General features: G+C 38.6%; 1 protein-coding gene across 2 annotated transcripts in view; it reads left to right on the plus strand.

Moving 5' to 3' along the window:
* Window positions 1-15,194: 15,194 nt before the first annotated feature.
* Window positions 15,195-25,463, plus strand: part of LOC150082125 (uncharacterized) — a 645,531-nt gene continuing 635,262 nt past the window's right edge. For both annotated transcript variants that reach the window (XM_090379113.1, XM_090379114.1), the window contains exon 1: window positions 15,195-15,300. The gene's annotated coding sequence lies outside the window, so the exon portion shown is untranslated. The remainder of the gene's footprint in view (window positions 15,301-25,463) is intronic.

Genomic DNA, 25,463 nt, shown 5'->3' on the forward strand with positions numbered 1-25,463 from the left:
TGAAAGCCAGCATTCGACGCAAACGACCAGGACTCCTGACAAGCAGCGTGATTTTGTTGCACGACAACGTAACCCCACACCACTCGAGAGTGGTTGCGCCGCAGTCGTTGGGATCTCTGTCACATCCCCCCTACAGCCCAGACTTAGCGCCTTCAGACTTCCATTTGTTCGGCCCTCTGAAAAAACATCTTTCAGGAAAGCGTTTCACTAGGGATGAGGAAGTTCATCAGGCGGTGCGATGTTGGTCACTGCGTGTGGGCACAGACTTCTTCAGTACTGGTATTGATAAGTTGATCCATCATTGGGACAAGTGCATCAATAAAACTGGAGACTTTGTGGAGAAGTAGTGCATGTTCACTTATTTCTTGGTGTGTAATTTCAACTTCGTATCATTAAACATCATCGAGAGAAAAAATATGTTACCTTACTTTTCGGAAACCCCTCATATCTCATATTGTGAATACCTTCAAAACGAGTTGCTATGGTATTGCACTACCTTGAATAAGTAACGCTTCAGCTATGGAGAAGACTATTGTTATGTCACTATTGCAACAACAGGGTACCTCCCCACCCACCGAAGAGGGGCTAAAAAGCCTTGAAACGGTGCCTTCTGGGTGGTAGTATCCGCCGAGAATAAGTAACAATAATATTCTCCATAGGTGAAGCGTTACTTATTAGAGGTAGCGCAATACCATGGCAATTCGTTGTGAAGGTATTCACAATATGAGATATAATTAAAACTACCTTGGTAGTAGAAATTATGTGAGTGCATTACCCATGCATAATTAAACTCCTACATACTCTTAGGCATTTAGCCAAGAAATATATTTTTGATTTATTATGTGTACAATCTACCTTTTTCAAATTGACACAAATAACTGAACAAGAAACTGTCACTATTTGAGCATACAAGAATTCTGACTCACCATTACAGAAATTATCCACGGGTCACCTGGGATATGTGGACTACAGTTTTGAAGCCACTGATCTAAATGATCTTCGCACTCTTTTGCTGCCTTCCTCAAAATTGCATGGTATATGCTGTCAACTTCAGTAGCTTTACTCGCCTATAGGCTCAAAAGTTTTTTCTGATAAGCAGCAGCCTTTTCTGTTATTTGAACATCTCGAATTTCTTGCTTCCTAGACTCACTCGCACAGCTTCTCCTACCATGAAGGTTCTTTCGTCTTTGAATCTCAATGCGCAGAACCTGTTCAATTGATTAACAACAGAAACTGGGGTTTCGAAGAATTTCCCGAATATATTAGGGTTCAGTTTAGTTCATTCTTTTCTTCTTTGTATCCACTCACATAAGTGAAAAATTGATTGTTCCCGCTCTTTGTTCTGATTTTACCGATTTCTCATAATCATTCTTTTTTTTCAGCCTCACCTGTTCTGCGGTTGGTACCCTCCTCGTGCTATATTTTCTTAATGCTGTATGTGCGTTCCCGAATTCTCTGGTTATTATTTATAGAGAGTCGCAAAAAGGGATTGGGGATTGAAAAAAGAAGACCCTCAAGCTGTTTTACAAAGCCGCCTTCCTGCCGATAGCTACCTATGCTTCCGGAGCTTGGTACCCCAAAGTCACCATGGCTGTAGATCGCAGAATCCTCGACTCTATCCATAGAGCCATGCTGCTCGCTATAACCCGGGCCTGCAGAACAGTTAGCACCCACGCGCTGCAGGTGCTGGCGGGAACCCTACCTTTAGACCTCGAAGTAGCTAAATGTGGAGTATTATATGAACTCTCCAAGGGAAGAGCCTGCACCTTCGCCGGCTTCGACGCAGATCCTACCACAAATCGTTTGACTGAGAAAAAGAGACTTGCAAATCATCTCATGCAAACCTGGCAAACCAGATAGGAGAATTCCCCAAAGGGAGAAGTCACCAAACGATTCTTCCCCAACGTTGGAAAACTCTATCCAATGGCTCCAGCATGGTTCACGCCGGGACTCCACGCGACCTTCCTGCTAACAGGACATGGTGCCTTTAAGGCTAAACTTACAGCCCTGGGCATTACAGATGACCCTACTTGCTGCTGTGGAGAGCTGGAGAGCTGGCACCACCTGATGCATGAATGCCAGCTTTATGATGACCTCCGCTGCCAACTCATCACTCGGATCACTTTTTTGCCCAGAGATAGAGAACAACACCTCCTGGACGGGAGACAGGAATATATTGCCTTCTCAAAGTTCGCTGAAGCCCTGTACAGAAGAAGACGGGACCTGAATGCACATTAGCCACATAATGGCTAGAAGCCAAAATGTGCATAACACCAAAGATGGACTACTAAGCAACCATGAAGATAGACAAAAAATCTGAATGAAGGACGAATAGCAGCTGTTCTGGCGGCCTGAGCCAAGCACTAGCCTGGCTCTCCTTTAATACCCCTTCCTGGCAGGAGGACGAGATGACCAGTCGCCTCGCCCCTGCTACCCCACCTTTCCTTCTGGTGAGGCATGGGCATGCCTCACTGACCACCTGGGGGAATCTCTTCTGTGTCCCCCATACTTCTGCCTTTTCCCCCAACCTTCTTCCTCCCCTCCCCCACTCTATACACAACGCGAGCGCCCTACACACTAAATTTAATCTAGCCGAAAAATAATCTTCGCCCAGTCTCGGCCTAATTATCCTACGCAATGGCCTACTCCTGCCATATGAATGCATGCACACGTGCTGTAGGCAAACATCCAAAGTAATTACGATTGCATGGATGCATATATGTGTACATAAGTTTTTTTTTTTTTTTTTTTTTTAAGGTCCTAGCTGCCGAAATCTCAGGAAATTAAGCGGCAGGACCTGCCAGAGTAAATCTTAGTCTACTGGTGTTTCCTGGTCTGCCTCCACGGGGCGAAGGTGGGGCAACGCTGGGCTCCAGCAGGGGTCCAGCGGCTAAATGACCAGATGAACAACGGTACACGACATTACACAGGTACAATACCCACACACTTTTAAACCTCTGGCATTCCCAGGAAACTGGTCACCCACAAAGAAAGCAACGCGGAGATGGGGGAAACCCCTGGGGCCGCATGACAACAATATACCTTAACATATTTTACGTATATTCACACCGTGGCTGAATTAGTCGGTCTCAGGCATAGTTAGCAAGGTTTTTCCCCCACAAACGGGTTTTTTCGTAAAGCAGAACCGGCAACTCGACCAGAGAACACACGCAATTTACAGACACGAATACGGGTTAATGTAATAATTTACGGGTAACCCTAATATAATAATTTAATTTAATATTCTACGTATTTGCCTTCTGTGTGTGATATCCAGGGGTGGGAATCAAAAATTTTAAAAACCGATTCTCTATCACCTTACTCCCCTTTTCCTAAAAAAATAAAATCCAAACATAAACCAAAAGTAGCGTAGCTCGCATGGCGTTCGGTGTGAAACAGCCTTTAGGGACCGATTCGGCGAACTCAGGAAATTCTAGGAACAGGTTCGCTCGAATCGGTGCGAACCGCTTGGATTCCACCACTGGTGATATCTCTACAGGTGATAGAGCGCCTTCTTAGTCTGAGTCTTAGTCTGTTTAGTTTGAAACTAAACACATTCTACACCGTGCGCCTTCTTAGTCTGAGCGGCTAGCACAGTGGTATCGTCACCGTCCTCCCCACACCGGGTGGAAAAATGCCCGGGTTGGAATTCCGTCGATGACGCAAAGAATTTTAATGAGCTTTTTTCACTCTGTGGCTGAGTTAGTCGGTCTCAGGCGTAGATAGCAAGGTTTTTCCCCCAGAATCGGGGGTTTTCTTTCAGCAAAACAGACAAATCCACCATAGAACTCACACAATTAACATACATAAGACACACAGCATGGCACATGAATTTAATTATTCGGGTGGCCTAATATAATAGTTTAGTGCGCCTCCTTAAATTGTCAATGTCTTTTATTAAGAAAACAAAAACTAAAGATGAAGTAAAATATTATAATGTTCACAACGATTGATCTGATATTAGCGATAAAGCAACTGCTTAAACCTACTTAAATGCTATTTACTATCAAAAGTAGTTGCAAAGTTGTCAGTCCTGCAGATTTGTTAGTTCTCAGTTCAAAAACATTATTATTATTATATTATTTCGCCCTGATTGGAGATTCCACCTTGTGACAGCTATTGTTACCATGTACACAGGATGGTTGTTGCTATGTCTGGTGTTATTGTTGGTCGACGAACTCTCTGACTATCCTACAGGTGTTCAGGATTGCGACTTTCTGGAGTTCCTTGTACGTGTTCGCTGGGAGACCTATTGCTGTTAGGCTGTTATGAAGGGTCCTTGGCACCATACCTGTAGTTGAGACGATGATCGGGATGGTCGTTACTTATTGCATATGCCACATCTCTTTGATCTCCTGTCTTAGGTTCGTGTACTTCCTGATTTTTTCCCCATGGGTTTTCTGCAGGTTGTCGGTGTTGAGTATCGCTTTGTCAGTGAGATAGGTAGCCTTTTCCTTCTTATCCACAACCGTTATGTCCAGTCTGTTGTGCAGCATTGTCCTATCCGTTATTATGGCGCTTTCCCAGTACAGCTTGTGGGTTGAGGTCTCTAGTACTGCCTGGGGTTCGTACTTGTAGTACGGTACACTTTCTTCGACCAACTGGTATATCGTGTCTATGAGTGTACTCAGTCTGGGTGATCACCTTGCATCCCGCAGTGATGTGTTTAATCGTTTCTGAGGCCAAATAGCATCGTCGACATGTGTCATCGCACACTCCGGGATCCTTGGCGATGTATTTTCTATAGTTCCTATTGTTGATTAGCTGGTCTTGAATGGCGAGCATCAATCCTTCAGTCTCGAGGAAGAGCGTCCCGCTCGTGAGCCATGCATTGGAAGTAATTTTATCTATGTGATCTTGATGGAGATCAATGTAGTGTCTGCCAGGGAATGTCTTCTCTGCCCATCTTTCTACCTTCGTTTGTACCTCCTGGTTGGGGAGGGACTCCTCGCTTAGGTTGAATGGGGTATACCGCCTGTCTATTTTCCTTATGGCCTGGTGGAATGCTGCTGTGTATTTCTGGAAGTAATCCTTCAGGTTAACTATCGCTGTCTTCTGGTGCTCAATGAGGTCTATCTGGCCCCTTCCTCCTTCTTCCGGGAAAATTGTCAGTCCCTCCACGGCAGATTTCGGGTGGTGTTGGCGGCTCTTGGTCATCATTGACCTTGTCTTTCTCATGATATCCTCCAACTCGATGTTAGTCCAATGTATGACCCCGTAGTAGTATGTTAGGGACTGCAAAGTTGTTTATGCACTGGGACTGCATATAGTTGCACTGCGACTGCATAGGTGTTTATGGCCTTAACTGTGTTCCCTCTTGCAGGGAACACAGCAGGCTTCTGAGTCTCTGATGGTATTTTTCAATCAGGCAGGTCATAATTTCCTTGTGCTGTAACTGCTGGGCCTACATCATCCCCAAGTATTTGTAGGCCTCTAACATGGCTTCAATCTGTTTACCAGTCTGCAGCTGGTAGTTTCGGTTGACTAATTTTCCCTGACGCCATCCGTGGATCTTGCATTTGTCCAGACTAAATTCCAACCTAATATCATTGCTGATATTAGGATGGAATTATTATTATTGTTGCTCTTATATTATTTCTCCCTGATTGGAGGATTCCACTCCGATACGAGTAATGCTACCAAGTATAAAGGGTGGTTGTAATGTCTGGTGCTACTGGTGGTCGAGGAAATCTCTGACTATCCTACAGGTGTTCAGGATTGCGACTTTCTGGAGTTCCTTGTACGTGTTCGCTGGGAGCTCTATTGCTGCTAAGCTGTTATGTAGGGTCTTTGGCTGCATACCGGTGATTCACACGATAATCGGGATGGTCGATACTTCTTGCATATGCCACCTCTCCTTGACTTCATGTCTCAGGTCCGTGTACTTCCTAATTTTTTCCTGATGGGTTTTCTGGACATTACTAGTGATGGGCACCGCTAGTAAGAATATTAATTATAATAATTATAATAATAAAAATATAATAATAATAATAATAATATTATTATATTAATATAATAATAATACAATACAAATATAATAATAATAATAATACAATACAAATATAATAATAATAATAATACAATACAAATATAATAATAATAATAATACAATGCAATACAATACATACAATTTATAATACAATAATACAATACAATTTATAATACAATAATACAATACAATACAATACAATAATAATGATAATAATATTAATAAAGAAAGTATACCAATCTATAAGTACGAACCCAAGGCAGTACAAGAGACCCGAACCGGCAAGCTGTACTGGGATTGCACCATAATAAAGGATAAGACCATCCCTCACAACAGACCGGACATAACCCTTGTGGATAAGATGGAAAACGCTAACTACCTGATCGACATAGCGGTTCCGAACACTAGCAACGTCCAGAAAACCCATGAGGAAAAAATTAGGAAGTACACGATCCTGAGACATGAGATCAAGGAGATATGGCATATGCAAGATCGTGTCAACCACCGGTATGGTACCAAAGACTCTACGTAGCAGCCTAGCAGTAATAGGTCTACCAGAGAACACCTACAAGGAACTCCATAAAGTCGAAATTCTGAACACCTGTAGGATAATCAGAGATTTCCTCGACCGACAGTAACACCAGATATTACAACCACCCTATGTACTTGGTAGCAGTATCCGTCACGGAGTGGAACCCCCGATCAGGGAGAAATAATATAAGAGCAACAACAACAATAATAATAATACAATACAATTTATTTTTATCAGGAGAATCTGTTTACAATAAATGAACTTGTTAAGAAAAGTAAATTTCTTGACAACAAGTTGTAATTCTTCATTTACAACAGTTTTTGCATACAAATTTGTATCTAACAGAAAAGATAATGAAATCACAACACATAGCGCATACACACTGCAAACAGAGATAGCAATTCTAATCTACTGTATCATTGAGTATCAAAAATTTTCTTGTTAAGAATTTTAATTTGGAGCTAGAATAACTTCTCCTGAGCCTGAAATCTACACTAGCCAACAAGTTGTTTATTATATTCATTGTGTGCCTATCTCCAAATCTATTTAGTACCCTAGGGTGAGGCAAAACAATTGCTTTTGGGTTCCTTAAATTATGTGAGACATTCCTTTGCAGATTCGACTCTTCAAAAATAGTGTTAAGATTTTTGAAGATTAAATTTAACTTCAGTTTTTGAACCGGATAAAGTATTTCATATTTCAACAAAAATTGCCTTCTCTTATTCAGGTCATCCCAAGAGAGTGTCAAAATTCAAAGTTTCAAAATCCTGTTAATTAAGTTGTTTATTACTCTTATTTCAGTTATATTTGCTCGTGTCAATACATTTACTAAATAATTGAGTTGGGAGTCCACTAATGCATAATATAAGGTACCTTTTGTTCTAAGATTTAACTTATTCTTAATGTAGTAAGAAAAGTACATATAAAATCTATTTTTTTTTGTACAAGTTTGTTCTATGCATTGCTCAACTTGGACTGTAGTCAATCCATAACCCAAGGTAACAATGATTTGAAACTTCCTCCACAGATTGGCATTTGCAATTCTGGAAATTCTGATCATGTAGGCATTCATGTTTGTGTAATTTAATACAGGGATGAATGTCCAAGATTCGATTAGGAAGTCTAATTACCAAAAATTTTGTTTTTTCAAAGCTGAGTGCTAATTTCTTATCAGGCAACCAAGTTTGTAAATGTATTACATCCTGCTATAAATCTTTAGCTATTTTAGTCAGGTTCTTTCCAATTGTATATAAGATTATATCATCTGCATAAATTTTTATAAAGGAGTTCTTTACTACTTCGAATATGTCATTTATATAGATGCTGAACACGATTGGCCATGCATCAGTGCCCTAAGGTACTCTTCTCTTTACATTATATGATTTTCCCTTTGTATTTTCTACTTTAACTATTATTTTTCTTTTGATTAAATAACATGCTAAGAGTTGATTAATTCTTCCCCTTATGCCATATTTCAGTAATTTTTGTTGCAATATTGGGATATCAATTAAGTCGTATTCTTTGGCCAAATTTATAAATAAAATCATTATGAAGTTATTGTTGTTTAAATGTAAGTTAAAAGAGTCTACTAAATACTCGAATAATGTCTCTGTGCTTTTGCCCTTCTGATATGAGAATAGAAAGTTGTTTAACAGTCCATATTGATGTAAATATTTGCTTATATGGAAAAAATATAATTTTCTATTATCTTATTTATAACTGATTGTATTGTTATTGGTCTATAATTGCGAAAGTCATCTGGTGATCCCTTTTTATATATATGAATTAAGCTTTTTACAAATATATAGGAATTGAGCTTATGCAGCTTCAGCCAAAAAAAAAAAAAAAAAAAATCACACCATTACTTCCAAATGCCCGTCCAGTTCCGCCTTAAATTTATTTAACCTATCACTTCAACGACAGATGGAAGTTTGGTCCAGCAATTAACCACCCGCTGGCTAAAGGAAAATTTCCGCACATCTGTTCTACATCTCTCTTTTCTTAATTTGAATTTATGCCGCCTTAGGTTCGTAATCTGAACAAGTGAAAGGATCCCATCAGAATTCAGCGTGCTCAACCTATTATACACTTAGGCCTTATATACTTCAATCAGATCACCGCGTACGGGCCTAGTCTCCAGCCACTGCAATTTGCAGAACTTAAGCCTTTCTTGGTAAGAGGATGCCTTCATTCCCCTCACCGATCTTGTTGCCCTTCTCTGTACACGATCAAGCAAATTTATATCCTTCCTAAAATGAAGCCTCCAGACCTCAAGGCGTGGTCTGACAATTGCCTTATACAGAGGGACAATCACCTCCTTTTCCCTGCTAGAAAAATTCCTATATATCATTGATAAAACCCCATGACCTGCCCTGGCAGCCTGTCTGCATTGCTAAGAAAACTTCATATCTGATTGCACAATTACTCCCAGGTCTTTTTCATTTTCTACCACCTTAAGTGTAGTACCACACAGTTGGTACATTTTCTATGGGTTTACTTCTACCCATATGCAGTACTTTGCATTTGTCAAGGTTAAACTTCAGTTGCCACTCCTTAGCCCATCTGCCCAAATTTTCTAGATCCTGTTGCAGTACCACACTGCCATTACTGTCATTAACAACCCTGTCAACCTTTGTATCATCTGCAAACTTCTACACTAAGCCTGATATACCTTCATCAATATCATTGATAAATATACAAAACAACAGTGGACCCAACACCGAACTCTGTGGGACTCCACTAATAACATTAGTCCACGAAGAGCAGCACCCATTGATTACCACCCTCTGTCTTCTCCCATTCAACCATCCTTTTATCCATTGTAGCAAATTACCCTTAATACCATTCTGCTCCAATTTGTACAATAGTCTTCCAAGCGCAACAGTGTCAAAAGCTTTCCTGAAATCCAAATATATGATATCAAAATTATTTTTTGCATCCAGTTCCTTTGTAACCATATCATAATGTCCTATCAAATTTGTCAGACAAAACTTTCTCTTAACAAACCCATGCTGTGTCTGAAATATTGCTGCAGTCTTATCTAGATGATCCGTCAATGCATCTTTAACCAGTGACTCCAATATTTTACCCGGAACAGAAGTTAAACTAACTGGTCTGTAATTACTCGTGTCACCCTTCGATCCCCCTTTGTGGATTGGGAATACATTTGCACATCTCCAGTCCGTGTGGACCTCCCCTGAGTCCAAGGATGCTCTCATAATTATGGCTAAGGGTTTGCTTAGTTGCTTTGCCGCATCTTTTAATATAACTGGATAGATCCCATCCACCCCAGGTGCCTTTCTTATGTTTAACTTCAACAATTTCTCCTCCACTTTGCTCTCAGTTATTACAAAATCATAAAGCACCTTGCTACAATTTGATAACCTTCTGCCATTTTCAAACCTTAATAACTCCTCATGTGTGAATGTAGATGCAAAATACTCATTGTTTGTTTGCTATCCGAGCAGGATCATCAACAGTCGAACCATCGATATCAAGTGGACCAATCAGATCATCCCCTTCCTTTTAGAGTTTATACAAGTAAAGAAACCCTTGCTGTTTTTCTTAGCATCCTTTGCCAAAGATTTCTCGTAATCTGCCTTCGCCTGCCTAACCTACTTTGTGACCTGATTACAGACTAGTTTATATCTGCCATAGGCTTCTGAGTCGCTTGATAATTTATATGCATCCCATGCATTTTTCTTCTCTATCACGAGTCTCATTATTTCATTTGACAACCATTTAGCCCTAAACCTTGAACAATATTTCTTAATAGGTATGAAATTTTAGTAGCTTCCACGATTAATTCCTTGAATGCTTCCCACTTAGAATTTACTGTTGGTAACATCATCAGTTGATCCCACTGTACCGAATTTAAAAACTGAGACCACTGTACTCTCCTTTACGGAAGCAAAAACCCTTTCCTTTACCCCTGATGGTAATTATATCTTTAAGTAAATCACACATCATTACACTGTGAGCACTGCCACCTAGTGGTTCCTTTATCTGCAAATTCTTAATATACGAATGATCACTGCTTATAACCAGATCAAGAGTATTACTCTGTCTGGTTGCCGCTCGAACATGCTGCTGCAGAAAACAATCATCCAATAAATCCACAAATGTCTTACTAGTGTGTGAGTGACCGACGCACAAGTTCCAGTCAATATCTGGGAAGTTAAAATCCCCCATTATAAGACATTCTGATTTACTAGCCCACTCTATTTCTCTGTACAATTGTTCATTGTACTCATTAGGCCTATCACACTCTCCTATTTTTATTTTTGCTTTCGCAGTGCTTATGTCACACCAAACTGACTCAACAGTGCACTGTTCATCTATATCAACTGGATGCACTTCTTTTGATTTTATATTTTTCTTAATTAACAGCATGACACCTCCTCCCATACTGTCCTGTCTGTCCTTTCTTTACAAATTGTACTCCCCAAATTCCAATTCTGCATTCCTAATATCAATGTGACACAACGTCTCTGCTATCCCAACAATATCCGTCTTTGATGTCTTGATCAACACTTCAAATTCATCAAATTTATTTACTGTACTTCTAGCATTGGTATACATGCAAGTATACATGTACATATCCTTATTATTAGTTACCGTAACATATCCCATATACCCACCTGTTTCACGATGTCTGCCATCAGTCCCTGAAACTCCCAGCACCCTTCGCTCCAGGTCGCTACTTATTCTAATAGAAGTTTTGCAAGAATCACTTTCACCTCTGCCTGCGGCTAAGCTAGCAGTTTTCCGACCCACCTAACACTGCCTCGATAGCATCAGCAAATATTCTTGCACCCTTTCTATTTAAGTGTATCCCGCCCCTGTAGAAGCAGTCTCTCCTATTAACAAGCACAGACCATGCTGAAAAAATTCTACCCCTTGAGCCTTGCACATTCCCTCCAGGGCCGAATTGATTGACAAGGCTCTCACCATGTACTCCCTCCTATCGTGTGTGGGCAGGATTACAGACACTTTTAAATTTAACCCTGGCTCACGACTTTTTTGGATCATTGACCTGTACTTGTTAAGTAAATCTGCAGATCCCTTACATTTAATGTCATTGGTGCCAACGACATTAAGCACCCTGATACGTGTACAACAATAGTAGTAGTAGTATTAGTGGCATGTGATGCAGGAAAGCAAGTGTATGAGATTATGCAGCATCAGCCAAAAAAAAAAAAAAAAAAAAATCCGACCATTCCCTCCAAATGCCACCTTTTGTGTCCTTAAAAGATGATATATGCTTTACAACGTCATCAACTTTTGCCCCTGGCAGACAAACCCTTTTTACACAATATATTCCCCGTCTCCCTGACAATAGTCACCAACAATAACTAGTTCCTTTGGGACCAGCGCATTCTGCCTTGGAGATTGCCGCTGTGTTGCCTGATGCCCAGGAGTGAGCTCTGGCGTTCAGTCGGGCAGCTGAGAGCTTGACGGGGCCCTCATATTTTCTTCGAGGCAGTGGCGGATTAAGGATAATTGGGGGCCCTAGGCAAATTATATTTCGGGGCCCCCAAAAAAATAATAATAAAAAAAAGAATAAAAAAATAAATAAAAATTAGGTGGCAAATAAATGAAATTTTGTACTTTTGAATTTTTTGCTTAAATTTTCGCTTAAATTAATCAAGATTTTTATGATGTTTACTGAAAACATTAATCTATTTTAGAACACTATAGGAAAATGTGTTGGCTTGGGGCCCCCCAAAGCCTGGGGCCCCTAAGCACGTTCCTCATTGCCTTAATGGGTAATCCGCCACTGCTTCGAGGACATCTACCCTCACCTCAAGCTCTCATAGACGCCCAGTAGAACGCCGAGTTGATGCCTAATTTCTAGACACTCTCTGCACCTGGCAACCACAAAGACATCCTCCTTGGCTAGATCATGTTCTGTTCCAGAGAGTTCGGCAAACATTTCACAAATTGCACGTTTTTTTAGGCTGTGATGCGTTGGAGGATCGCCCCTTCAGTTCTCCCCCGAGTCACAGCACTCCTGCCACTTTGTGCCCCTTGCTTTGCTGCTCTAGTCTGGGGCATGATATTTTAAATTAATAAGATCAATAAATAAATTAATTAATTGTCAATACTACGCTATCTAATAGAATACTAAATGCAGTGATGCGTATTACGCTGTATAATTATATGTTAGAGCTATGTAGTTACCACAATTAAAAATTTGAATTCCTACTACTCTATACAAAAACAATGGCTGCAAAATTCGAACGAAATAACGATTTAACGTATATTAAGTAGTAATCTACAAAAACTCTTTATCTAAATTAAAAATAAAAATAATCAGCGTAACTATAACTATAACCCCGGGGACTCACATCTGGTGAGTATGGTCTTGGCACATCCAGGGTCCCGAGCTGGACATCATTGTTCTCTTTCTTGGTGATTCCCTTCTACTTCTCTCTCTCTCTCTCTCAGGGTAACTTGGGAACTGTTTTTTTCCTGGTGCAGCAGTTGCACCATATGGTTATTAATAATAATAATAATAATAATAATAATAAGACTACGTATAAAGTACAATATAAAATAACAATTAATTAAATAAAAAGGCAAACACTTATCGCTTTTTCGGAGCCTGTAATTCACAGCTGTAATTTTTAAAGAGAATCAGTGCCCTCAAGTAAATTTGTAGGACAGCTTCTCTACTGTAACATCCGTGCAATGAGCTCCACCAAGTGAACAGAGAACTGTTCTTTATTTCTCTTTACTTCAGTTACTGTAATACAGTCCAGTCCGTAAGATTTCTTGTCCTTTAACTGTTCTATAATCTTAATAATCTCTGTATATTGTGGAGTTAAGATTACACAAGAGTTTACTATCTGTGGAAGACTATCTTGTTGATTAAAGGAATTTTTGCAATTATGAATATAATATCTTTTGAGATCTAATACGGCTTTGGCAAACCTATATGCAGCCTCATATTGTTTGTTTGTACCAGAAATCTGTTCTAATAGTGTTTTAATTTGATTTCCCCTTGATCATTTCTTCCTTGTAATAAAAAGTTGATTGTAATGTATTTTTTGTTTTCTAATCATACCTGTCAATTTATTTCTGAGTGTTTTATAATTGTGATAATGTTCCATCTTTGATGGACAATTTCTATACTGCCTGAAGTATTTATCCCTTTGTACCATTAATTCTTCTATTTCGTTAGTCATCCAAGGTTTCTTAAGCTTAATCCTGCTACTCCTAGAATTTATGTTGCAAGCTGAGTGATTTACTTTTCTCTCTGTATTAAACCTCGAATTGTTTCTAATTTGTATTATCTTATTTAAAAATACATTTACATTTATTGTGTAAGATACTTGCTCTTGTATTAACATGTTATCTATGTTCTGTTTCAGTTTACCTGTTGATAAATAATTTTTCTTCGTAACATTTGTTAATTTTATATCTTCACATGGATGTTGTTTTGAGTACATATCTACTATTAGTATACATGTTCTGATCTGAAAATTGATTTAATAGTATGTAAGAATTAGCATACTTCAACTTTATATTTGTTATAAGGTGATCTAAACAAGAGCTTACTGTTCTATCACCCTCCATCCATTGTTGCGTAATAATAATAATAATAATAATAATAATAATAATTAACGCTGCTGCTCATATCATTTCTCCATGATTGGCGGTTTCACCTCATGACGGGTATTGCTACCAAGTACACAAGGTGGTTGTTTGGTTGTTGTTATGTCTGATGTTACTGTTGGTCGAGGAACTCTCTGACAGTCCTACAGGTGTTCAGGATTGCGACTTTCTGGAGTTCTTTGTAGGTGTTCGCTGGGAGACCTATTGCTGTTAGGCTGTTATGTAGGGTCTTTGGCAACATACCTGCGGTTGGCACGATGATCGGAATTGTCGTTACTTGTTGCATATTATTATTAGCCGTATGGTGCAAGGCAGCCTGAGGCTTATGCTGCACCAACCAAAAAAAAAAAAAATTCCCGCATTACCCTGAGAGAGAGAGAGAGAGAGAGAGAGAGAGAGAGAGAGAGAGAGAGAGAGAGAGAGAGAGAGAGAGAGAGAAGGGAATCACCAAGAAAGCAAGAAAGAGAAGAATGATGGTATCCAGCTCAGGACCCTGTGTTTGCCAAGCCCATACTCACCAGATGTGAGCCCCTGAGGTGGTCTTATTATTATTATTATTATTTATTTTTTTACCTATAATTAAAGTTGCAAGAGAACGATTAAAAATTGATTTGTACGACAAGCTCTAGATTATTAACCTTGGATAAACTAAGAAGGTTTGAAGATGGAGAAACCATCCTCATCTTGAGAGCTGTTAATAGGCTTTCTGAAGCCTAATGATAAACTGTGAAGACAAGACAAGACAAAGTTGCAAGATTTTCTTAGACTTCTTTATTAGACTTAGACTTCTTTATTTTTATATTTGTTTCTATGGGTCTTGATTTTTAATTTTCAAAATTGGATGTCTCGTAACACTAGTGTTATTACGAAGTGTGTCGGTAATACTACTCGGTTAAACATGAATTTCGCTTTTCGCTTTTGTTCTCCAACAAGTGGCGCTGCTGGAACTTGGTTTATTTAGAAAACCATAGTTATAGCGCGTAACGTTCTGTATTACGTGGTTTTTGTACGATGTGTATTTTTTCTTATTTTTGACAGGCAGCGTAATGTGATAAAATAGCTTTTATACACATATGAAGTTTATGAAGACTGACGAAATAAACAATTATTTGAAACTTTATTTTAAGAGAAACTTAGAGCTTATATTCGGAAGTAGTAGGTAAGTAATTAGCTGTTTCATGTGTCTAATGAGAAAAACTAACGTGAGGAGATTGCTTGCAGACGAATTCGGTTTTGATTGTTCTGATTTGACTGACAAGTATTTCATAAGGAAAACGTTATGATTTCTTCCACCCTATCATCATTAGTAAATTATTACAAAATATTTAATGTGTAAAATGAGGTTAGTTATTAAATAATTTCTTAAACGATAAAAATGATTATCATTAATGCAAACTAAGGAGGAAAGAGTGGGACAGACGTTGCTGTTATGTTTACAGAAATATTTGTTAATTAATATCTGCATATAAATGGAGCCACTGAATTGATTAATTATTTCTGCGATTGTATTTGTTAAGCGAACGAGAGTTATGTATATATTTATATCTTATCGTGCTGTTGTTGTTATTTGGTTTTTAGGAGCATTAGCAACTAAGGCCATATTGCTCCGGGGATATGCGGTGGTCATTCCCTGACCTTTCCGCTTCCTCCGTATTTGGTGGTCACGGGCTCGAACCCCGGTCTAATCAAGAAGCGTGTGCTACGCACTGCTGCTCCTGCCCGCCTGGCTACAGAGGCGCCTATCTTATCGTGCATTTGATTTGGTGTTTAAACGATAATCGCCAGTAGTAATAGCGGTATGTGATGCAAGAAAGCAAACCTATGAGCTTATGTAGCATCAGTCAAAAAAAAAAAAAATTTCACACAACCATTCCCTCTAAAAGTTTGTCCAGTTTCTCGAATTTATTTAAGCCATTGACTTCCACAACAACAGTTGGAAGTTTGATCCAACAATTAGCCACCCACTGACTAAAGGCAAATTTCTGCACATCTATTCTACAACTGTCTCCTCAATTTGAATGTATGCCCCCTCAGGTTCGTAATCTGAGCAAGCAGAATCCCATCAAAATTCAGTGTGCCAACTCATTCAAGGCCTTTTATACCTCAATCACATCACCTCACAGGTGCCTAGTTTCCAGTTGCTGCAGAGTTTGCAGCAGCTGGAGACTTTCTTAAGCCTTTCTTGTTAAGAAGAACCCTTCATTCCCCTCACCAATTTTGTTGCCCTTCTCTGTACATGCTCAAGCAACTCTACATCCATCTTAAAATGAGGCCTCCAGACCTGTACACAGTACTCAAGGTGTGGCCTGACCATTGCCTTATACAAAGCGATAATCCCCTCCTTTTCCTTGCTAGAAAAATTCCCGTATATCATTGACAATACCCCATGACTTACTCTGGCAACCTGTCTGTATTGCTCAGAAAACTTCTTCATATCTGACTGCACAACCACTCCCAGGTCTTTTTCATTTTCTACCACCCTAAGTATAGTACCACACAGTTGGTACATTCCTCTGGGGTTACTTCTACCCATATGCAGTACTTTGCATTTGTTAATGTTAAACTTCAGTTGCCACTTCTCTGCCCATCTGATTGTTATTCATATGTTTAATGAGGAAGAGGCTGTTTTATATAGCTTAAAGACTTTACCTTATTGTATTCACTGTTTGCTTTTATTTTGCTATCACAATTTCTATCTGATGTTTACCTTAAAATATTGTAGTCTATCAATTTTCACTGATCAGTTTTGTCTACTGTTTAACTTTAGAGTGCTGTACAGGATTTGGATTCAAACCTCAGCCTACACTTGATACAAGAATAGGCTAAGTTTTCTTTTCCCCTTTATGTAATTTTAAAGATTATACAGGAAAATGTAGTAGTAGCACAATTAGGAGAGGGATTTGCTTCCCCCCCCCAACTTCAGCAAGAGTGTATACTGCCCTCCTAAAAGCATTTGGACTGCTCTTGTACTAACAGGTACCGATCATGCTTTTTTGGACCTTGGCACAACCCCTTCCCACCAATAGCAATCACTACAGTTTGTAGTGTGTCTGAGTTTAATCACAGCTAACTAGAAAGTTAGACCCTGAAACAAATATATTAAACATAATCATGTTATCAGCTGATTAGCATCAGTAGTGGCATATGATGCAAGAAAGCAAACTTATACACCATCAGCAAAAAAAAAAATAAATAAATAAAATAAAATTCCATTTCACCTATCCATTCGCTTCAAAAGTTTATCCAGTTCTTCTTTGAATCTATTTAAGCTATGAACTTCCGCAATGACAGATGGAAGTTTGTTCCAGCAATCAACCACTCACTGGCTAAAGGCAAATTTGCACACATCTATTCTTCAACTGGCTTGACTCAGTTTGAGTTTGTGCCCCCTCAAGCAGTGGCGGATTTCCGCATAGGCGCACGCCTGGGGCCTCTTAAATAGAGGGGGCATCAAATCTCAGGTCTCAAAAAAAAAAAAATTGTTTCATTTTTAACACTCATCATTATTACCGTTACTGAATAAAACTATAATTTAATATGAGCAGTAAGTAAACTCTTGTGCGAATATCCCTACATATTATATGAAATATCTATGCGAACTAAGTGAATCTGAAGTAGAATACATATTATCATTAATGCTTAGTTGTGCCATTTTTTTCATTTAAACATTAGTTAAAATATGTATGAAAGAATTGCGCAACCAAAATGATTAAAACCGCAACACCAAATCTAGACCGTGTGCTATAGTAAAAACGTGCGCATAGAATGTAGCGGTACCGAAAATATTTAGAGGGGGGGCCTCAAAATTGAATTGCACCTGGGGCCTCTCAAGTGTATAATCTGAGCAAGAGGAAGAATCCCACCAGCATTGAACTTCTCAGACCATTCAAAGCCTAGTACACCTCAGTCAGATCACCTTGCAGGTGCATAGTCTCCAGATGCTGCAAATTGCAAAACTTTAGCCTTTATTGGTAAGATCACCCCCTTTGTTCCCTTACCAATCTCATTGCCCTTCTCTGTACTCATTCCAACAGCTCTACATCCTTCCTAAAATGGGTCCTCAAGTCCTGTATGCAGTACCCGACCATAATTTATACATTTATACAGGGATAATCACCTCCTTATCCCTGCTAGCAAAGTTCATATATATCATTGACATCAGCTGCTCTGACTGCCTGTCTGCACTGCTCAGAAAACTTCATATCTGACTGCACAATTACCCCCAGGTTTTTTTTTTTCATTCTCCACTACCTTGAGTGTAGTACTGCACAGCTAATCTGGGGTTACTGCTACTCATATGCAGTACTTTGCAATTGCAGTGTTAAACTTCAGTTGCCACCTCTCAGCCCATCTGTCCAACTTTTCTAGATCCTGTTGCAGTAGCTTACCATCATTACTGTCATTAACAACCCTGCCACCCTTTGTGTTATCTGCAAACTTGGACACGAATTCTAGTATATTCTCATCAATATAATTGATAAATATGGAAAACAAGAACAGTCCCAACACCAAACCCTGAGGGACTTCACTAATAACATTAGTCCACGAAGAGCAGTGTTCATTGATTACCACTCTCTCTTCTCACACTCAACTATCCCTTTATCCATAGCAGCAACTTGCCCTTAATGCTGTACTGCTCCAATTTGTATAGCAGTCTTCTATGTGCAACAGTATCAAAAGCTTTCCAGAAATCCAAGTATCTGATATCAAAATTTTTTTTTTTTTTTTGCATCCAGTTCCTTTGTGACCACATCATACTATCCAATGAAATTGGTCAGGCAAGATTTCCCCATAACAAACCCATGCTGTGTCCGAACTATAACCAAAGTGTTGTCTAGATGATCCTGCAGTGCTTCTTTTACCAGTAACTTCATTATTTTCCTTAGAACAGAAGTTAAACTAACAGGTCTGTAATTATTCGTGTCACTCTTGGTCATGTCAATTGGTCTAGTGGTCCCTGCTCAACCATCTTTAATTTTGTTGAAACTTGGTGTGGATATTTAAACAGGTTTCAAATGAAGCTGTGCAAAATTTCAGTTCAAAATATAGTATGCTTGAGGCACCAGCACTTTTTTTGTGGAGGTCACTTGTGTTATGTGGAATAAATCAAAAAATTTTCAGTTTTAAGTGTTACTGTTGCACAACAGTAACACTTAAGTGCTCTAAAACTTGGTATAGCTAGTTAACTTTTGGCAGAGGATGCAAAACTTTTAGTGACCAGGCTCAAAAACCTTCACATTTTTTACAATGCAGTCTAAAACTGGCACCAAAAATTTGTCGCAACATATTTAAGTAAGACTTTTGAAAGTCATAACTTTGAAATACAAGCTTTTGGTACCTTCTTCTTAGGACATTCCACTTACCAAAAGCATGAATTCAGCATAACTAAATATCAGCTCTTATACTTGTTTTCTGGCTGAGATATTTTCCTTCAAAGATTGACTCAAAATTGGAAGTCAAATTTGACCTATCTTAAGGGGCAAATATCTTAATGTGAGACACCTTCAATTCTCTTGTTTTTGCCATTAGTGGAAAGAGCATAGGTTCAGCTACAAGGGTCATGTTTATCTGTTTTTCTTTGCACTTAAGGCCTTAAAATTAAGCCTAAACATCAAGTAGTTTTATGTGCTGTAGTGTTATTTTGTGAGATTTTTTTGTTGCAGAACACTTCCTTAATCCTGCTTAATGTTTAGAATAATCTAGAGAGTATATTCTAGAATTCTGGAATATTCTAGAAGAATACCCAAGTATTATAGAATATTCTAGAATTCTGGAACATTGTAGAATTCCAGAACATGCTTGAATTCCAAAAAAAACTGATGAACATTCTAGAACTGGAATATTCTAGAATCATACAAGAAAAGTATAAATAACTAATATTTGAACCATGCTGTTATTAATGTGTTTTATCTTCATGATGAACAGTTTGTTTATTTTGTTCCTTTATTTTTTTTATTGTTTGACTGTAATAAAGTTAATTAAGTTTTCATTGCTTGCAGAAACATCCACTTATTAGTCAGCCATGAAAGCCATGGAATCAGAAGATTTTGCTGGAGATAAGCTGGACTCTTGCACCATCAGTCATATGGATAATTCTAAATGTCATGTGCTGTCCTATACACACAAAACTGGGTTAAAATTATTTAAAGAATTTGAATTTGAAGAACAACAGCTGATAGGTTGATGTTGTGGATTAAAACTGGGTGAAGAAGACACAATTTGTCTACATAGCTTTGCTTTTGATAAAATTTGAATCCTTTCCAGAAGAAAAATTATATGGTGAAAAAAAAAGTTTACAACCAAGTTGTAAACTTTTGATTTATCAATGGCAGACTACCTGAAAGACCTCAGAAAGGTAGACATAAAACCAGGCCAGAAGCTGTGCCCATTGTGCCGAAAAGCAGCAACAGGAACATCTGGATCAGACCATGATGACAAAATGCATGTGACTGAAAGCTTGAACACAAGTTTCATGGCTATTGGTATTTCTTCCCTGAAATTTCAGCGAATGGCTAAGAGACTCACGAGGCTATGCCAAAAGGAAGGCAAATCAAGTACAAGATGTAATTGCATCTATTGGTAGCTTGGATCCAAATGACATCATGGAGCCAAGTGCATGTCATCAGTGTGGAATTTGCTTAGATTACAATGAGCTGCTGAAAGAATTCAAAGAAAAGTTGATGGTATCAAGTCATTCAGAAATACTTCAAATATTAACACTAGCTCCAGTTAGTTGGTCCATAAAGAAAACAATGGAAGAGTTTAGTGTCTCAGAAAGGTCAAGAAAGCTAGAAAACTTAAAGCAGAAGAAGGAATCATGGCCATACCTGGGAAAAAGCAAGGAAAAAAGCTTTGAGCAAGTAAAGCAAAAGGTGATGGAATTTTTTGAAGATGGTGAATTTAGTTGGATATACCCTGGAAAGAAAGATTACATTGCCATTAGAAATGCAGATGGAATAAAAATGCAAATGTGACTACTACTCAGCAACTTGAAGGAAATATTTATAACTTATCAAGATAGAAATGGATCTGACATTGGATTTCCTAAATTTTGTGAACTTTGACCCAAGTGGTGTGTCATGATTGGTGCACCAGGAACACATTCTGTATGTGTATGCACAATCCATCAAAATGTCAAGTTAATGCTAGCAGCAAGTCCTGGTGAATATGATTACAAGGTTCTCATTGGTAAAACTCTTTTGGAGTCAAAAGATTGTATGCTTCATCATTGTGAAAAATGTCCAGGAATAGATGAATTAAAAAAGTTTCTAGAGAATATTTTTGAAAACAATATTTAATTCAAGCAATGAATACACACTGACAGAGATACACTGGACACAATGCAATTAACAACAGAAGATTTTATTGAAGAGTTGAGTACAAAGATTTAACCTTATTTATTATGTGGAATATTATGCAAATATTATTAATAATATTTAATCAATAATAATTATTATTATTATTAATTTAATAATTAATAAATATATAATTACATATTATGCAAAAATTATAATAGCAAATATTATGTGGGAAATATGAAATGTTTAAGGCCATTTTTTAGGCCTTAAGTAGCAAGACACAAAACTGAAAAATCATGATTCTTCTTGCTTAAAATCTGTTCTTTCCAATGGTGGCAAAAAAGAGAATTGAAGGTGTAAGATATATTGATGTCATGTGGCACCACGGGTTTCCCCCATCTCCACGTTGCTTTCATTGTGGGTGTACCAGTTTTCTGGGAATGCCAGAGATTTAAAAGTGTGTGGGTATTGTACGTGTGTAATGTTGTGTACCGTTGTTCATCTGGTCATTTAGCCACTGGACCCCAACGTTGCCCCACCTTTGCCCTGTGGAGGCAGACTAGGAACCCAGTAGACTTAGTTACTCTGGCAGGTCCTGCCGCTTAGTTTCCTGAGATTTCGGCGGCTAGGACCAAAAAAAAAAAATTAATAATATGTATGTGTATATACACATGTATATACTCATTTTGCTTGTCTTTGTATGCCCGTACACACCACTTGGGTGGTTTGATGTTACGTAGATGGATAGGCCGAGACTGGGCAAAGGTTATTTTCAGTGTTGTTAAATTTAGTGCGTGTGGCGTTCGCATTGTATATAGATAGAGTAGGAGGGGAGACAGAAGACTGGTGGTAAAGATAGAAGTATGGGAGCGATAGAAGAGGTGTCCCCAGTTGGTCAGTGAGGCATGCCCATGCCTCACCAGAGAGGAAAGGGGGGGAGAGACAAGGTGTCTCCTCCCCGCCGTGGTAGGGTTGGAAAGGAATCAAGTCAGGTGCTCGATTCTGATCCTCAACGAGGTTTGATGGCAGCGAAGCTGTATGGTTCAGGTCCTTGTGGCCCTTTTGAAGATTCAGGGTTCAGTCACTCACAGAGTTGTAGACCATGTCTTTTTATTCTTGTTGGAGATATGGAATTTGTTGTGGGAATAGTAGCTTGTCCCATTTTATATTGTCATTATGTTGCTTGTTCCATTCTTTGTTGCCTTTTGTTTCTTGTTCCTCCTCTACTGTTTTGGTCTGCGGGTCTTTCTGCATTTGTCACTCTATTTAGTTTCCAGTTGTGTTGTTATTTGCTTGTTGGGCCAGTGTGGCTCTGCATCTGTTAAACAGTTTCTGTGCAAATTCAGTGAATGCCATATATGGTTCTTTATCGTCCAGGATGAATTGCTCCTGGTCCTTCGGTAAATGTTGTAGTCTTGTCACCAGCTGGCAGTGGATGTCATTGTATTGGTGGCAGTCAAATATTAGGTGCGACCAAGTTTCTGGATCGCCACAAGTACAATTTGGATTTTCAGTTATTCCCAGAGTTGTTAGTTTGGCATTTAAGGCACCATATCCTGTGAGTAGGTATGTCACAAACAGACCAGGTGCATACCAGGTTGGTAATTTAGGTTGGAATCTATCTACATTTGGAAAGAACTTCTTTGTTATTCGACCTTTGATCGAGACATCCCATCGTGCCTGCCACGCCTGCAACAAGTGGGTCTGGAGTCTTCTTTTTTCTGCAATGCGGTTATTTCCTGGATCTCCGTTGAAGTCAAGGTGTGTACAAGCATTGCCTGTAGTGAGCTCGTGGTGGATGCCTCTCCTCGCCACCTCTAGGTCTAAGGGGAGGGTTCCAGCGATGACTTGCAGAGCATGTGTGCTCACTGTGCTGCAGCCGCGAGTAGCAGTGAGTAGCATGATTCTATGTATGGAATCAAGTATTCTTAGGTTTGCAGCTGTACTGGCCTTTTTGTGCCAGGCACCAGCTGCGTATGAAGGTGTTCCACATTAAGATATTTGTCCCTAAAGATAGGTCAAATTTTGAGTCAATCTTTGAAGGAAAATATCTCAGCCAGCAAACCAGTATAAGAGCTCATATTTAGTTAGGCTGAATTCATGCAGATGTTAAATGGAATGCCCAAAGAAGGTACCAAAGGTTTTTATTTCAAAGTTATGACTTTCAAAAATCTTGCTTAAATTTGTCACGACAAATTTTTGTTGCCAGTTTTAGACTGCATTGTAAAAATTTGCAGGTTTTTGAGCCTGGACACCAAAAGTTTTGCATTCTCTGCCAAAAGTTAACTAGGTATACCAAGTTTCAGAGCACTACCTCTCAATGTTGTGCAACAGTAATGGTTAAAACTTTGAAAATTTTTTGTGATTTGCTCTGCATAACACAAGTGACCTCCACAAAAAAAGGTGCTGGTACCTCAAGCAAACTATATTTTGAACTGAATTTTTGCACTCTTTGGAAACCTCTTTAAATATTACACAAAGTTTCAACAAAATCGAAGATGGTCGAGCAGGGACCATCTTCAAAATTAGGCCACTTGACATGGAATCTCCCTTTAATCCCCCTTTGTGAATTAGGGATACATTTGTACATCTCCAGTCTGTGGGGACCTCTCTTGAATTGAAGGATGCTCTCATAAATATGGCTGTGTTTGCTTGCTTCTTTTCTTCCTTTTGATTTTGAGGATGCTCTTAAAAAGGCAAAATTCAAATAGCATTTTAGCCATAATTGTTGCCTTTTAATTTTAGCTATTTTAATATATCACAGATTACCCTTCCTATTTCAATTAGTCACAAAAAACTAATTTCCCAGTAAGTATGTACTTTTTCTATTGTAGCAAGAAACAAAGCATTTAAATTTTTTTTTAATCAAAAGGTCTGTAATCATAAATACTACAAAATTGTACCTTTCCTATTATATGAAAGTGAAATTTACTTGTAAACAGATAGAGGAAAACATACGTGCATGAAAAAAAAAAAATTAAAGTTACATAATCATGAACAGAAACTTCTCAACAGGTGCATGTATATATTTTTTAATGTCTTTCTGGCATATCATTTTTTTTTTTTTATTTTATGAAAATATTTAATCAGCTTTCACTAGTTAAAGAGCTTATTACAAAAAAATATTGTCGTGGTTTTTTAAGTCATGATATGTCTTCTGACAATCATACATCTGTAGTATTAGCATTAGTAGAGGCATATGATGCAAGAAAGGAAGCTTATACCTTCCCATTTCACCCATCCATTTGCTCCAAATGTTTGTCTAGTTCTGCCTTGAATTTATTTAAGCTGTCAACTTCTACGACAGATGGAAGTTTGTTCCAGCAATCAACTATTGCTTGCTGGAACAACTACGTGCTGGCTAAAGGCATATTTCCGCACATCTGTTCTACAACTCTTTCCTCAATTTGAATTTATGTCCCTCAGGCGATTAATCTGGGCAAGAGAAAGAATCCCATCAGCATTGAGCTTTCTCAAAACATTCAAGGCCTTATACACTTCAGTCAGATCACCTTGCAGGTGCCTAGTTACCAGACACTGTAATTTGCAAATCTTAAGCCTTTCTTCGTAAGAGCAACCCTTTGTTCCATTCATTAATCTTGTTGCCCTTCTCTGTATTCATTTCAGCAGCTGTACATCCTTCCTAAAATGAGGCCTTTAGACCTGTATACAGTACTGAAGGTGTGGCCTGACCATTGCCTTATACAAGGGGATAACCACCTCCTTATCCCTGCTAGAAAAATTCCTGTATATCATTGACGAGACACCATGAGCTACTCTTGCAGACTGTCTGCACTGCTCAGTACATATGCTCAGCTGACTTATGTGGATAGATGAAATTTTATGCAGCTCTATCATATAGTTATGAGTTGCTTTCCAGAAAGTATTCATCATGGTTAGCAAAAATATTCTTTGATATCATATGCAGCATAATAGAGACAACAACAATTACTGATTCCGAAATAAGAAATTTCATCAGTCTAATTCATTAATAAGTTCATAAAGACCATTCAAAACATTTGCA

Source organism: Mastigoproctus giganteus, chromosome 8 (genome assembly GCF_048544385.1).
Source record: "Mastigoproctus giganteus isolate SK-2022 chromosome 8, ASM4854438v1, whole genome shotgun sequence".
In the NCBI taxonomy this organism is placed as follows: Eukaryota; Metazoa; Arthropoda; class Arachnida; order Uropygi; family Thelyphonidae; genus Mastigoproctus; species Mastigoproctus giganteus.